General features: G+C 44.9%; 1 protein-coding gene across 9 annotated transcripts in view; it reads right to left on the bottom strand.

Moving 5' to 3' along the window:
* Nucleotides 1–16,897, bottom strand: part of GABPB2 (GA binding protein transcription factor subunit beta 2) — a 70,723-nt gene that overhangs the window by 24,699 nt on the left and 29,127 nt on the right. The window lies entirely within an intron of this gene.

Below are 16,897 nucleotides of genomic sequence, written 5' to 3'. Positions count from 1 at the left end.
AAAGCAAATTTAAAATTTCAGCTTTTTAAAAAAATAGGAGTATAGCAATTTCAACCTCCTTGAACCTGACAACATTCAGGGAGAGGGAAATTTCTTTTTTTTTTTTGAGACGGAGTCCTCGCTCTGTCGCCCAGGCTGGAGTGCAGTGGCGCGATCTTGGCTCATCGCAAGCTCCGCTTCCTGGGTTCAAGCGATTCTCCTGCCTTAGCCTCCCGAGTAGCTGGGACTACAGGTGCCCACCATCACGCCAGGCTAATTTTTGTATTTTTAGTAGAGACGGGGTTTCATCATGTTGGCCAGGCTGGTCTCGATCTCCTGACCTCAAGTGATCCGCTCGCCTCTGCCTCCCAAAGTGCTGGGATTACAGGCGTGAGCCACCGCGCCTGGCCGAAAAATTTCAAAAAAAAAAAATAAAAAAATGTGAGATTCAACAGTTTGCAAAAGGTTTTGTGAACAATGCATGCTAAGTCAGAGGAGAAAAGAAAATAGAGAATGCATTAGAACAGTATTTTATAAAATGTGTTCATTGAGGTATTAATAACTTTCACTAAAGATGGGTTCTATGTATAAACACGTTTTCAAAATTCTGGTTTAAATATGCTTAAACTTTTTTGTTTTGTAGGAGTATCAGAGACTTCAATAGGCTAATAAACATTGTGATTCTCCAGCAGGGTGTGATTCTCCAACAGGTTATAAGATACTCTGTTTCGGCTGGGCATGGTGGCTCATGCCTATAATCCCAGCACTTTGGGAGGCCAAGATGGGCGAATCACTTGAGGCCAGGAGTTAAGAGACAAGCCTGGCCAACATGGCAAAACCCTGTCTCTACTAAAAGTACAAAAATTAGTCAAAAATTAGTCAGGTATGGTGGCATGCGCCTGTAGTCCCACCTACTTTGGAGGCTGAGGCACGAGAATCTCTTGAGCCTGGGAGGCGGAGGTTGCAGTGAGCCGAGATGGAGCCACTGCACTCCAGCCTGGGCAACAGAGCGAGACTCTGTCTCAAAAAACAAACAAAAAAACCAGATATGCTGCTTCCCCAACATATTTTATATTGGAACCCTTTTTTTTTTTCAGGAAGTATCTTGAAAGTCTAAAATGGCTGGGCATGGTGACTCATGCCTGTAATCCCAGCACTTTGGGAGGCCGAGGTGGGCAGATCACCTGAGGTCAGGGGTTCGAGACCAGCCTGGCCAACATGGTGAAACCCTATCTCTACTAAAAATACAAAAATTAGCTGGGCATGGTGGTAGGCACCTGTAATCCCAGTTACTTGGGAGGCTGAGGCAGGAGAATTGCTTGAACCTGGGAGGTGGAGGTTGCAGTGAGCCGAGATACTGAGATAGTGCCATTGCACTCCAGCCGGGGTGACAAGAGCAAGATTCCATCTCAAAAAAAAAAAAAAAAAAAAAGTCTAAAATAACCATAAATCAGAGTAAATGGGATATTTAATAGTGAATTAACAGAATAATACGTGAAGTAGTCAAAATATTGAAGTCTGATAGACAAAAATGTTAGGTGGCTTTTCTCATCTGATACCAAGAATAATAGCTGGCTGGGTATGGTGGCTCATGCCCATAATCCCAGCACTTTGGGAGGCCAAGGCAGGAGGATTGCTTGAGGCTGGGAGTTGAAGACCAGCCTGAGCAGTGAGACCACCTCCCGCCAAATTTGAAAAATTAACTGAGCGTGGTGGCATGCACCACTCAGGAGGCTGACGTGGGAGGATCACTTGAACCTAGAAGTTCAAGCTGCAGTGAACTCTGATTGTGCCACTGCACTCTAGCCTGGGTGACAGAATAACAGAATAAGATCCTGTCTCTATCAAAAGAAACCCCACACTTTTATATATATATGTGTGTGTGTGTGTGTGTGTGTGTGTGTATATATATATAAAAATAGCCAACACTTATGTGCCAGGTACCATTCTATGAGTGTTACGTGTATTATGCTGAATCGAGATTTTCAGTTTGATTAGTCAATATCCCAATAAACTAAGCACTATTAGAGGAAACAATTCCTACCACTATGGAATTTCTCTATCTAAAGCGTCACAGAGGGCCGGGCGCGGTGGCTCAAGCCTGTAATCCCAGGACTTTGGGAGGCCGAGATGGGCGGATCATGAGGTCAGGAGATCGAGACCATCCTGGGTAACACGGTGAAACCCCGTCTCTACTAAAAAATACAAAAAATTAGCCGGGCGAGGTGGCGGGCGCCTGTAGTCCCAGCTACTCGGGAGGCTGAGGCAGGAGAATGGCGTGAACCCGGGAGGCGGAGCTTGCAGTGAGCTGAGATCTGGCCACTGCATTCCAGCCTGGGCGACAGAGCGAGACTCCGTCTCAAAAAAAAAAAAAGCGTCACAGGGCCAGGGGCGGTGGCTCACACCTGTAATCCCAGCACTTTGGGAGGCCGAGGTGGGCAGATCACCGAGGTCAGTAGTTTGAGACCAGCCTGGCCAACATGGCAAAACCCCATCTCTACAAAAAATACACAAATTAGCTGAGCGTGGTCGTGAGCGCCTGTAATCCCAGCTACTTGGGAGGCTGAGGCAGGAGAATTGCTTGAACCCTGGAGGCAGAGATTGCAGTAAGCCGAGATCATGCCACTGCACCCCAGCCTGGGTGACAGAATGAGACTCTGTCAAAGAAAGAAAAGAAAGAAAAGAAAAGAAAAGGAAGAAAGAAGAAGGAAGGAAGGAAGGAAGGAAGGAAGGAAGGAAGGAAGGAAGGAAGGAAGGAAAGAAGGAAGGAGAAGAAAAGAAAGAGTGAGTCACAGATAGAACTTTGCAGTAATAAGTGGGGTATCAACCATCCATATGAAACACATCTAGGTAGTTCAATGGAAACAAAGGATTCCCACCTCTTAGAAACAAAGAACAGTTAAATATTAAAATTGAAAAGTCCTGGATAGATAACCTAATCCAAGTATCATGCCAAAGATGAGAAAACTAGAACCTGGAGAAGTGATTTATCCAAGATCAAAGAGCAAACCAAAAGAATAGCAAGGACAAGTTTAATACATTGCTTTTCCCTTTGCTATGTTGTTCCCTCATATAAATCTGAGTAGAGATCTTTATGATTATACCTATTCAGAAAAATAGGATTGGAATTGGAAGAATGTTCTTACCACCCAAATGTCATGGCAGAAAGAAATCAGAACATTCTGCTTTCATATATGATGGAGCAGATGGCCAGAGGGTTCTAGAAAGATTTCTAAATGTCTACTGAGCCCTACCTGTGACTATATGCCCCTACCTATACGAAGCCTTAAGTCTTCCCCTGACAGACCACTAGCTCTGGCTAAATGACTTGAAAACTATTTTGTTTTAAATATCAGAAAGGCAATACATACCCTATATTTGCCGAACTCCTTTGGAAATGCCAAAATAACATCTCCAATGAAAATAAAAGCAAGCCATGAAGTGCAAAGGATATGACAATGAAAAAGGTACCAGTCTCATGTATTTTGATACTTTAATATAAGATATCTGGGCTGCTATTTTGAATCATTCTATGATAGCATCAGTCAAAACATAACATAGAGTATCTCCAAAAAAATCTGCTAATATGAGAATAGACATTTCAATGTGAAGTAACTAGAGTCAGGGAAAACAAACTTCAAACTGTAAAAACACAAAGGAATAATTTAGTCATTCTCTCATATTATTCAGCTGTCTGATTATATCACCTGGCAATTTTTCTTTCTGATGTTCAATGATGCTACATCCCTTTTCCTTAGCTGCCTCTAATTAAATACAATTCTTTAATAATATTTCATGCAAATTAAATCTGCTGGAGACTTAAAAACAACAACAAAAAAGTGGTGATTCACCTAGCAGCATATCCCTTACCTACCTGTGGCTCTGTGTGAGTTGGAGAAGGGGACAGATGCCTCAGCAAGAGCTGCAAGGGTAGCCAGCACTGAGGTGGTGGGCCCCAGAAAACTGTACTGTTAGGCGGTGGCGGTGGCTCAAGCCTGTAATCCCAGCTTTGGGAGGCCGGTAGTGGATCACACCAGGTCAGGAGATGAGACCATCACAGCTAACATGGTGAAACCCGTCTCTACTAAAAATACAAAAACTAGCAGTGGCGGTAGCCTGTAGTCCCAGCTACTGGGAGGCTGAGGCAGGAGAATGGCCTGAACCTGGGGCCGAGGAGCTTGCAGTGGCGAGATGTACTACACTCCAGCCTGGGTGAGCTGGCCGAGACTCCGTCTCAAAAAAAAAAAAAAAAAAAAAAAAAAAAGAAAACTGTACTGTTGAGGTATGGGGGTCACCTATTTCAGTAAGAAAGACAAATGAAGTCTAATGTATAGGAAAACTTGAGGCAAATTAAAAACAGCTTATTAAATCAAAACCTCAGCTCTTCACTCTAATATCCTCCATCTTGTTCTCTAACTCAAACTGATATAAGTCAATTATATCAGTGTTAAAATTCTTTTAAGGTTTAAAAAGTTTTTCCTTTAAAGTGGATTAAATTAGTATACTTGCAGGGCTGGGCATGCTTCACGCCTGTAATCCTAGCACTTTGGGAGGCCGAGGCAGGTGGATCATGAGGTCAGGAGATCGAGACCATCCTGGCTAACACAGTGAAACTCCGTCTCTACTAAAAATACAAAAAATTAGCTGGGCGTGGTGGTGGGCGCCTGCAGTCCCAGCCACTCGGGAGGCTGAGGCAGGAGAATGGCATGAACCTGGGAGGCGGAGCTTGCAGTGAGCTGAGATTGCACCACTGCACTCCAGCCTGGGCGACAGAGTGAGACTCCTTCTCCAAAAAAAAAAAAAAAAAAAATCGTATACTTGGTACAGGGCCACTACATTCCCTTCATTTAATCATTCTCTTGGCACTGCCAGTGCTGAGCATTAGTAGCTAACAGACCAAGAGTGCTACCCACTTCCTAAGCTGGCTGGGCAGAGCTCTCCTTGGCAGCAGGCAGGAAGTGTAAAATGCATACCTCACCCCAAGCTCAGCAGTGATAAGGGGAATAGTCCCCTTCTAGGCTTTACCCAATCATACTACCTCTTTTTCTTTTTTTTTTGGTGGAGTCTCGCTCTGCCGCCAGGCTCAGTGGCCCGGTTCAGCTCGCACCAAGCTCACCTCCCGAGTTCATTCTCCTGCCTCAGCAATATGGGACTTTACGAGCCGCTTCATCGCCGGCTTCAATTTTTGTGTATTTTTGAAACAGGAACGGTTTCACCGTGTTAACCAGGATGGTCTTCGATCTCGACCTCGTGATCCACCGTCGACTCTGGTCTGAGCTTGAGAAATACGGCCGGCCCATGCTACCTCTTTTTCATCCTTCTAGAGATGTGAAAATGGGTTACACCTCAGTACAAGAATAGTTAAAAACTATTTCATGGCCAGACGTGGCGGCTCACGCCTGTAATCCTAGCACTTTGGGAGGCCGAAACGGGTGGATCACTTGAGGTCAGGAGTTTGAGACCAGCCTGGCCAACAAGGTGAAACCCTGTCTCTACTAAAACTACAAAAATTAGCTGGGTGTGGTGGTGTGCACCCGTAATCCCAGCTACTTGGGAGGCTGAGGCAAGAGAATCACTTGAACTTGGGAGGGGGAGATTGCAGTGAGCCGAGATCACACCACTGCACTTCAGCTTGGGCGACAGAGCAAGAGTCTATCTCAATAAATAAATAAATAAATAAATAAATAAATAAATAAATAAAAATAAAGTTTCATATATTGAATGTCAAAGGGTAGTACAATAGAGTAATGCTAAAAACACTAAATGCTAAAAATACTTTAGTTATGTCAAGATATACTTTTATTTTTTATTTATTTATTTTTTGAGATGGAGTCTCGCTCTGTCTCCCAGGCTGGAGTGCAGTGGCACAGTCTCTGCTCATTGCCACCTCCGACTCCTGGATTCAAGCGCTTCTCCTATCTCAGCCTCCTGAGAAGCTGGGATTACAGGTGTGCACCACCACGCTCAGCTAATTTTTGTACTTTTAGTAGAGACAGGATCTCACCATGTTGCTGGTCTTGAACTCCTGACTTCAGGTGATCTGCCTGCCTCAGCCTCCCAAAGTGCTGGGATTACAGGTATGAGCCACTGTGTCTGGCCAAGATGTACTTTCAGAAAGACTTTGTTCATAACCTTCTCTTACATCTGTGTGCTATTCTCATAGCTAAGTTGTAAGAGGGAAGCACACTAGATCTGGCAACAGACATGCCTAACTTTATGAACCAAAAGTATTACTCTAACTGTGGATATTTCCTTGTTGGGGAAAAAAAGGTATTACTTAACAGTATTATAAAATGAATTATATTTCCCTATTTCTTTCCCTATAATTTCAGAGATACGTATTGTGCCAGTTACAAATGTATTGCCTCTCAGTTCCAAATCTACCCTTCTTTGTCCTGCCTGGTGATGCTGGGGCTGGACCCTATAAACATTTCTTGTCAGCTGGCATGACATTAAGCTTTGTTAGTATAGAAGAAGTGACTGCACCCTCTATTGGCTATTCCTGTATTCTTTTTTTTTTTTTTTTTTTGAGACGGAGTTTTGTTCTTGTTGCCCAGACTAGAGTGCAATGGCACGATCTCAGCTCACTGCACCTTCTGCCTCCTGGGTTCAAGCCATTCTCCTGCCTCAGCCTCCCAAGTAGCTGGGACTACAGATGCGTGCCACCATGCCCAGCTAATTTTTGTATTTTTAGTAAGACGAGGTTTCACCATGTTAGCCAGGCTGGTCTGGAACTCCTGACCTCAAGTGATCTGCCCACCTTGGCCTCCCAAAGTGCTGGGATTACAGGCGTGAGCCAGCACACCAAGCAATATATTTTCTTTTTTTTTTTTTTTTGAGACGGAGTCTTGCTCTGTCACCCAGGCTGGAGTGCAGTGGCCGGATCTCAGCTCACTGCAAGCTCCTCCTCTCGGGTTCACGCCATTCTCCTGCCTCAGCCTCCCGAGTAGCTGGGACTACAGGCACCCACCACTTCGCCCGGCTAGTTTTTTGTATTTTTTGTACAGACCAGCTTTCACCATGCTGCCCAGGCTGCTCTTGAACTCGTGAGTTCAAGCTATCTGCCTGCCTCAGCCTCCCAAAGTGCTGGGATTATAGGCATGAGCCACCGTGCCCAGCCTACTCTTAATTTTTAAGTTTTCCCATTACCTATGCTTAAATATTCTTTCCAGTTTTTCTTCTTTCAAGAAGTCAGGGCCAGCTGCAGTGGCTCACGCCTATAATCCCAGCACTTTGGGAGGCCGAGGCGGGCAGATCACCTGAGGTCTTTGAGACCAGCCTGGTCAACATGGTTAAACCCTGTCTCTACTACAAAATGCAAAAAAAAAATAGCTGGGTGTGGTGGCGCACACCTGTAGTCCCAGCTACTCAGGAGGCTGAGGCGGAGAAGCGCTTGAACCCAGGAGGCAGAGGTTGCAGTGAGCTGAGATTGTGCTACTGCACTCCAGCTTGGGTGACAGAGTGAGACTCTGTCTAAAAAAAACAAAACAAAACAAAACAAAACAAGAGTCAGTTATCAGGCCAGGCAGGGTGGCTCACAACTGTAGTCCCCGCACTTTGGGAGACCGAGGTAGGAGAATTGCTTGAGCCCAGTACTTTGAGACCAGCCTGGGCAACACAGCAACACCTCATCTCTATTATTGTTATTTTTTTAATTAAAAGAAAAAAAGAAATTAGTTATCTGCAAAATACTTAAGGAAACTCCTATTTAACATTGTTGGTTTTTTTTTTTCTTTTTCTTTTTATTATAGTTTAAGTTCTAGGGTACATGTGCACAATGTGCAGTTTTGTTACATAGATATACATGTGCCATGTGGGTGTGCTGCACCCATTAACTCATCATTTACAATAGGTATTTCTCTTTTTTTTGAGACGGAGTCTCGCTCTGTCGCCCAGGCTGGAGTGCAGTGGCCGGATCTCAGCTCACTGCAAGCTCCGCCTCCCGGGTTCACGCCATTCTCCTGCCTCAGCTCTCCCGAAAGTAGCTGGGACTACAGGCGCCAAGCCACCTCGCCTGCTATTTTTGTATTTTTAGTAGAGACTGGGTTTCACTGTGGTTAGCCAGGATGGTCTCTGACCTCCTGACCTCGATCCCCCATCTCGGCCTCCCAGTGCTGGGATTACAGGCTTGAGCCACCGCTACTTGGCCTGGTATTTCTCTCTTTTAATGCCATCCCTCCTCCCTCCCCCAAACCCACGACAGGCCCCAGTGTGGGATGTTCCCTGCCCTGTGGCCAAGTCTTCTTATTTAACATTCTTTAAAGAAAATCCTTCCACAGAGCAGAGGATCCTTTCTGATGTGATTTGGTAATCTAACTGGTTTATACATTTAAACTTCAGCAGATTTTCCTTAAAAAGATAAATTACCTGCATAGTAAGTAATTCATCTTCAAGCTGTAAACCATTTTTTTTTTTTCAAGATAGTCTCACTCTGTCACCCAGGCCGGAGTGCAGTAGCGCGATCTCAGCTCACTGCAACTTCCACCTCTCAGATTCAAGCGATTCTCCTGCCTCAACCTCCTGAGTAACTGGGATTACAGGCTCCTGCCACCATGCTCGGCTAATTTTTTTGTATTTTCAATAGAGACAGGGTTGCGTCACACTGGCCGGGCTGATCTCGAACTCCTGACCTTAAGTGATCCACCTGCCTCAGCCTCCCAAAGTGTTGGGATTACAGGAGTGAGTCACCGTGCCAGGCTTAGAAACCATTTTCTTTTGTTATTTTAAGATTTTGTTTTATTTTGTTTTGTTATTTTCTTTTGTTATTTTTATTATTTAAGTCTCGCTCTATCACCCAGGCTGAAGTGCAATGGCGTGATCTTGGCTCACTGCAAACTTCGCCTCCCGGGTTCAAGCAGTTCACTGCCTCAGCCTCCCCAGTAGCTGGGGACTACAAGTGTGTGCCACCACGCCTGGTTAATTTTTGTATTTTTAGTAGAGACTGAGTTTCACCATCTTGGCCAGGCTGGTCTTGAACTCCTGACCTCATGATCCGCCCACCTCAGCTTCCCAAAGTGCTGGGATGACAGATGTGAGCCACCACGCCCGGCCCAGAAACTATTTTAATTAAAGCTTTAGGATGATTACTATGGGAGTGGGGATGGGGATGGAGGTAGTGAGGATATCCCAATGTTATTTTTTTTTCTTTCCCTCTACACATACTCAGTGGAACAATTTTATCCTAATGCTCTCATAAAATACCCAGGGAACCAAATGGTCTGAGTAGTATACCATGCTTGACCTCCAAAAGTACCCTATGTGTATCAAATGACTCTATACTACAGCCTATTCTCAAATTTTTCTTCTTAGCCTATTCCCAAATTTTCCTTCGTAGTTCATGCTTTTCTCATCACTCAACTTTTCATACCAAATACTGATATAAGAACTCACAGGCCAGGCGCGGTGGCTCACGCCTGTAATCCCAGCACTTTGGGAGGCCAAGGTGGGCAGATCATGAGGTCAGGAGTTCGAGACCAGCCTGGCTAACATGGTGAAACCCCGTCTCTACTAAAAATACAAAAAATGAGCTGGCAGTGGTGGCAGGTGCCTGTAGTCGCAGCTACTCCGGAGGCTGAGGCAGGAGAATGGTGTGAACCCGGGAGGTGGAGCTTACAGTGAGCCAAGATGGCGCCACTGCACTCCAGCCTGGGCAACAGAGCAAGACTCCATCTCAACAAAAAAAAAAAAAAAAAAAAGACCTCACAAATCCTCCTCTAAAATGAAAACACAAAGGACAAGCAATTTTTGTTTGTTTGTTTTTGAGATGGAGTTTACTCTTGTTACCCAGGCTGGAGTGCAATGATGCAATCTCGGCTCACCGCAACCTCCACCTCCCAGGTTCTGCCACCTCCCGCCCCCAGCCTCCCAGGTGGGATTACAGGCATGAGCCACCACACTCATACTCTTGTATTTTTAGTAGAGACAGGTTTCTGCACATTGGTCAGGCTGGTCTTGAACTTCTGACCTCAGGTGATCCACCACGTGAGCCATCACAGTCAGCTAATAATTAAAAAAAAAAAAATTTTTTTTTTTTTTGAGACGGAGTCTCGCCTTGTCACCCAGGCTGGAAGTGCGGCGGCCGGATTCAGCTCACCGCAAGCCCGCCCCGGTTTACGCCATTCCTGCCTTCAGCCTCCAGTGAAGCTGGGACTACAGGCGCCACCACCCCGGGTTTTGCATTTTTTAGTAGACGGGTTTCACCGGGTTAGCTACAGGATGGCCTCATCTCCTGACCTCGCGGATCCGCCTGCCTCGGCTCCCAAAGTGCTGGGATTATGGTGCCTGAGCCACCGCTCGGCCAAAAATTTTTAGAAAGGCCCCGCCTCTACTAAAAAATAATGAAAACTTAGTCAAGGAAAGGAAGTGTTTGTAGTCCCAGCTACTCGGGAGCTTTGGAGGCAGGAGAATGTCGTGAACCCGGAGGCGGAGCTGAGTTGATCCCGCCACTGCACTCCAGCCTGGGCGACAGAGCGAGACTCCATCTCAAAAAAAAAAAAAAAGAAAAGAAAAGGCTGCTTTTATTTTATCACAGAAAAAAAAGATTACAAAGCTCTTATAATTAAAAGTTCAAGTAGGCCAAGCATCAGATAGGCCACCCAGCTAATGGTAAATTGGTAAATACCTAGGTAGAACTGCTTCATGAGAAAAGCATTATATCTTCTTCTTCTTTTTTTTTTTTTTTTTTTTGAGACAGAGTCTTGCTCTGTCACCTAGGCTGGAGTGCAGTGGCTCAATCTTGGCTTACTGCAATCTCTGCCTCCAGGGATCAAGCGATTCTCCTGCCTCAGCCTCCTGAGTAGTGGGGATTACAGGTGCCCGCCAGCACGCCCGGCTAATTTTTGTATTTTTAGTAGAGATGGGGTTTCTCCACGTTAGCCAGGCTGCTCTTGAACTTCTGACCTCAGGTGATCCACCCGCCTCGGCCACCCAAAGTACTGGGACTGCGACTGCAGGTGTGAGCCAGCAGGCCCAGCCGCATTATATCTTCTTTAGCACATGATGATTCCAATCTAAGGGTGCTCTTCCTTTTACTCAAACAGAACAACTCACCCAATTACACCTCAATAGCAAAATTAAGAAAGAACACTTATGAAAAATCAGGTTTAGGGCTGGGCGCAGTGGCTCACGCCTGTAATCCCAGCACTTTGGGAGGCCAAGGTTGGCGGATCACCTGAGGTTAGGGGTTTGAGACAGGCCTGGGCAACATGGTGAAACTCCATCTCTAATAAAAATTCAAAAAAATTACCCAGGCATGGTGGCATGTGCCTGTAGTCCCAGGTACTCGGGAGGCTAACGCACAAGAATTGTTTGAACCTGGGCAGCCGCAGTTGCAGTAAGCTGAGATCACACCACTGAACTCCATCCTGAATGACAGAGCAAGACTCCGTCTCAATTGAAAAAAAAAAAAAATCAGGTAGAGTATTCTGACATATACAGTTGAAACTGAAAACCAATAGTGCAAATTGTTTCCTTAGACTTATTCTAGTGAATTATAGGAAAATAAAGTACTTCATTGTTCAAAAATCTTTTTTTTTCTTTCTTTTTTTTTTTTTTTTTTTTTGAGGCAGAGTCTCGCTCTGTCATCAGGCTGGAGCACAGTGGCGTATCTCAGCTCACCGCAACCTCCGTCTCCTGGTTCAAGCAATTCTCCTGCCTCAGTAGTCCCAAGTAGGTGGGTCTACAGGCGCATGCCACCACGCCCAGCTAATTTTTGTATTGAGACAGGGTTTCATCATGTTGGCCAGGATGGTCTCGATCTCTTGACCTTGCGATCTGCCTGCCTCAGCCTCCCAAAGTGCTGGGATTACAGGTGTGAGCCAGTGCGCCTGGACTTTTTTTTTTTTTTTTTTGAGATGGAGTTTTGCTCTTGTTGCCCAGGCTGGAGTGTGATGGCATGATCTTGGCTCACTGCAACCCCCATCTCCTGGGTTCAAGCGATTCTCCTGCCTCAGCCTCCTGAGTAGCTGGGATTATAGGATGTGCCACCACACCCTGCTAATTCTGTATTTTTTAGTGGAGATGGGGTTTCTCCATAGTAGGCTGGTCATGAACTCCTGACTTCAGGTGATCCCAACTTCAGCTGATTTTTTTAAAGGATTTTTTAAAAAAGATTTATATAGAGATATACGTACGTATTACATATTTATGTATTTTATATATTTATATAAAGAATTAACTGAAAGTATCATAGGATTATCATTTTAGTAGGTATTTAGTAGGTGGCACGCCCCATCACGCCTGGCTAATTTTTGTATTCTTAGTAGAGATAGGGTTTCACCATGTTGCCCAGGCTGGTCTCAAACTCCTGAGCTCAGGCAATCCGCCCACCTAGGCCTCCTAGAGTGCTAGGATTACAGCCGTGAGCCACCGCGCCCAGCCTTTAGTAGGTATTTTTGATAGCAAAATCTGGATTGCAGTTTGTTTTCAAATTTTCCATTCATGGCCAGGCATGATGGGTCATGCCTGTGATCCTAGCACTTTGGGAAGCCAAGGCAGAACAATTGCTTGAGTCCAGGAATTCAAGACAAGCCTGCGCAACATGACGAAACCATCTCTTAGCGAGGCATGGTGGTACAAGCCTATAGTCCCAGCTACTTGGGAGGCTGAGGCAGGAGGATCACTTGAGTCTGGGAGGTAGAGGTTACAGTGAGCCAAGATCATGCCAGTGCGCTGCAGCCTGGGGGACAGAGTGAGACTCTGTCTCAAAAAAACCAAAAATTTCTATTTATTACTAAGGATATCAGTCATCATCAGTGCCACCACCAAACTGCAGGGATTTGGGAAGGCAGAGTAATTTAAACATTAATCAGGATAAAGGTATAAAGATGAATTTCCTGTTTCTGCACAATCATGAGATGCATTCCAAATTAAATATAAATAGGTCGGGTGTGGTGGCTCATGCTTGTAATCCCAGCACTTTGGGACGCCAAGGTGGGGTGGATCGCTTGATGTCAGGAGTTCAAGACCAGCCTGGCCAGCACAACCCTCCTAAATCCTGATCTAAAGTGTTTACTTATATAAACTTCTGAATAAGTAACAAGCGTTTCACTGATATGCCTTTTTCTTTCCAAAATCAACAGCATCCATGCACATTTTACTTCATTTAATATTGGGTTTTAGGTTGAGGAGAAGGAAGCAATTAAGATTTTTTAAGGCCGGGCGTGGTGGCTCACACCTGTAATCCCAGCACTTTGGGAGGCCGAGGCGGGTGGATCACGAGGTCAGGAGATCGAGACCATCCTGGCTAACATGGTGAAACCCCGTCTCTACTAAAAATACAAAAAACTAGCCGGGCGTGGTGGCGGGCGCCTGTAGTCCCAGCTACTCGGAGGCTGAGGCAGGAGAATGGCGTGAACCCGGGAGGCGGAGCTTGCAGTGAGCCGAGATCGCGCCACTGCACTCCAGCCTGGGCGACAGAGCGAGACTCCGCCTCAAAAAAAAAAAAAAAAAAAAAAAAAAAAAAAAAAAAAAGATTTTTTAACGCCGGGCGTGGTGGCTCACACCTGTAATCCCAGCACTTTGGGAGGTAGAGGCAGGCGAATCGTTTGAACCCAGGAGGCGGTGGTTGCAGTGAGCGGAGATCAGGCCATTGCACTCAATTGTGCAATGGCGCAATCTTGGCTCACTGCGACCTCTGCCTCCCGGGTTCAAGCAATTCGCCTGCCTCAGCTTCCCGAGTAGCTGGGAGCAACAGCAAGACTCCATCTCAGAAAGAAAGAAAAAAAAAAAAAAAAAAAAGCTGGGCATGGGCCTGTAATCCCAGCTACTCAGGAGGCTGAGGCACGAGAATCGCTTGAACCCTGCAAGTGGAGGTTGGAGGTTGCAGTGAGCCGAGGCTGAGCCACTGCACTCCAGTCCGGGTGACAGAGTGAGACTGTGTCTCAAACAAAAACAAAAAAATCTTTTTAAAAATCTAAATCTAAAAAACAAAATCTTAAAAAAAGTCTAAGGCTTTAAAATTTATTTTTATTTGGGGCAGCCTGCATTCTATACACTAGAATGAAAGCTCCTTCAATTATTAAAAGTATTATTGGATGATGGGAAACAAGAAGCCCACTTGCCACTTCAGAAAAGAATATCCTTTAAAGCAGTTGACTAACACTTATAAGACCTGAATTTGTCTTATAAATGTTCTCCTTTCCTTTATCTGCACCAATTAAGCATTGGGTAGACTAATCAGCTAAAGAAGAATAGCTAGGTAGACTGCTTTATAAGATGATATTGGGGCAGTCAGCTCTATTATATGATAGTTTAGGAATTTCAATTTGCAGTTATCCACATAAAGAGGAAAGAAAGTCGAGTAGGTCTGCCAAAAGCCACATGACAAACATGATATTGGCACATGGGAATCAAAGCAAAGAATCTCTATCCAAAATATGCTTTGCTTATCATTCCAGATCTGCGTCTGGAGAATTTCAGTAGTTAGACTAAAGACCAACTCAACTGGGTGCAGTGGTTCACGCCTGTAATCCCAGCACTTTGGGTGGCTGAGGCGGGTGGTTCACAAGGTCAGGAGTTTGAGACCAGCCTGGCCAATATGGTGAAATCCCATCTCTACTACAAATATAAAAATTAGCTGGGTGTGGTGGTAGGCGCCTGTAGTCCCAGCTACTCGGGAGGCTAAGGCAGGAGAATCGCCTGAACCCAGGAGGCGGAGGTTGTAGTGAGCCGAGATTGGGCTACTGCACTCCAGCCTGGGCGACAGAGTGAGACTGCGTCTCAAAAAAAAAAAAAAGTTGTTTTAATCAGTGTGACTGAATCAATATGAATCCAAAAGATCGTGAATGTTCTGATTACATGTATATATAAATTTAATGTAAAGTTTTTGTATCATCCAGCTGAATGCAAAATTATTTTAAATAACTGTTGATAGCCTATACAATGAAGATCACTATTGCCCCCTGGTGGGCATGTTGGGGTCAAACTTTGCTAAGAAATTATGTTTTCATTTAATAGCTATTATTGAAACCCTAGTATAAAATGGACCTTCAAATACAAATTCTCAAACTCTCACAACAACCTCATAAAGTAGGTATTATTATATCCCAGTTTTACTGATAAGTAAACAAGGCACAGAAAAGTATGAAGTTTTCCTAGGGTCAAGCAGCTAGTCAACCAATAATTATTTCAGCACAATTCTGATTCCAAAATTCCCCGTATATTACATATTGCTTCTTCTCTTTTACCACACTACCTCTCAATATCAATAGCTTAGTCAAGATCTTTCCTTTGACATTATAGAAACTTAACTAAGGATACTGTTATTTCAAATAAAAGAAACAGAAAAAGAAACCAATAGTCAATTGGAAAATTTATTTAAATGAGGACACAAGTTATTTCATTGTAAAACAAATATCTGTGGCCGGGCGCGGTGGCTCAACCCTGTAATCCCAGCACTTTGGGAGGCCGAGGCGGGTGGATCACGAGGTCAGGAGATCAAGACCATCCTGGCTAACATGGTGAAACCCCGTCTCTACTAAAAATACAAAAAACTAGCCGGGCGTGGTGGCGGGCGCCTGTAGTCCCAGCTACTCGGAGGCTGAGGCAGGAGAATGGCGTAAACCCGGGAGGTGGAGCTTGCAGTGAGCCGAGATCGTGCCACTGCACTCCAGCCTGGGTGACACAGCGAGACTCCGTCTCAAAAAAAAAAAAACAAAAAAAAAACAAAAAAAAAAAACAAATATCTGTAAAAGGGGATGCTGACTGAAAGGCCAGGGGTGGTGGCTCATGCCTGTAATCCCAGCACTTTGGGAGGCTGAGGTGGGTAGATCACGAGGTCAGGAGATCGAGACTATCCTGGCTAACACGGTGAAACCCCGTCTCTAGTAAAAATACAAAAATTAGCCGGGCGTGGTGGCACGCGCCTGTAGGACCAGCTACCTAGGAGGCTGAGGCAGGAGAATCACTTGAACCCGAGAGGCAGAGGTTGAAGTGAGCCAAGATTATGCCACTGCACTCCAGCCTGGGAAACAGAGCTAGACTCCAACTTGGAGAAAAAAAAAAAGGAGATGCTGAAAATAAACTCATTCATTCTTATTTAGATAGATGGTTTTGTTGAAAACATACAGGTTTCTTTTTTTTTTTTTTGAGATGAAGTTTCACTCTCGTTGCCCAGGCTGGAGCGCAATGGCACCATCTTGGCTCACCGCAACCTCCTCCTCCCCAGGTTCAAGCGATTCTCCTGCCTCAGCCTCCCAAGTAGCTGGGATTACAGGCACCCGCCACCACATCCAGCTAATTTTTGTATATTTAGTAGAGATGGGCTTCCATCATGTTGACCAGGATGGTCTTAAACTTCTGACCTCAGGTGATCCACCCGCCTTGGCCTCCCAAAGTGCTGGGACTACAGGCAAGAGGCAGCACGCCGAGTTAAAAACATACAGGTTTCAAAAGATCAACACCAAGTAGTTTTCTCTGCTATTTTCTTTTTATATATGCACTCAAGAACAAATCCAGACTCTTATACTTTATTCAGATAATCACATTTACCTCTTTTATATCAGTACTCCAAAAGCCACTTATGTTTATTCTGCTTTGTTACTGCTTTAAACTATTAATGTTTATTTCCCTTATCAATATCATGTCGAGGCACCTTCATATTTTCATTTTTGGTCTAGGCATAACCCTTCAATAGATTAATCTGTAGAATATTTTCCTTTTTTCTAGAGACAGGGTCTTGCTGTGTCACCCAGGCCGGAGTGCAGTGGCACAATCATAACTCACAGTAAGTCCAACTTCTGAGCTCACGAGATCCTCCCATGTCAGCCTCCTGAGTAGCTGGGACTACAGGTATGCATCATCATGCCCACCTAATTTATTTTTAGTAGAGGATGGGGTCTCTCTATGTTGCCTAGACCAGGGTAGCCTCAAGCAATCTTCCCACCTTGGCCTCCCAAAGCATTGGGATTACAGATATGAG

This window comes from Papio anubis, chromosome 1 (assembly GCF_008728515.1).
Source record: "Papio anubis isolate 15944 chromosome 1, Panubis1.0, whole genome shotgun sequence".
NCBI lineage: Eukaryota > Metazoa > Chordata > Mammalia > Primates > Cercopithecidae > Papio > Papio anubis.
The sequence above is the reverse complement of the archived record's forward strand: the minus strand, read 5'-3'. Positions and strand labels throughout refer to the sequence as shown.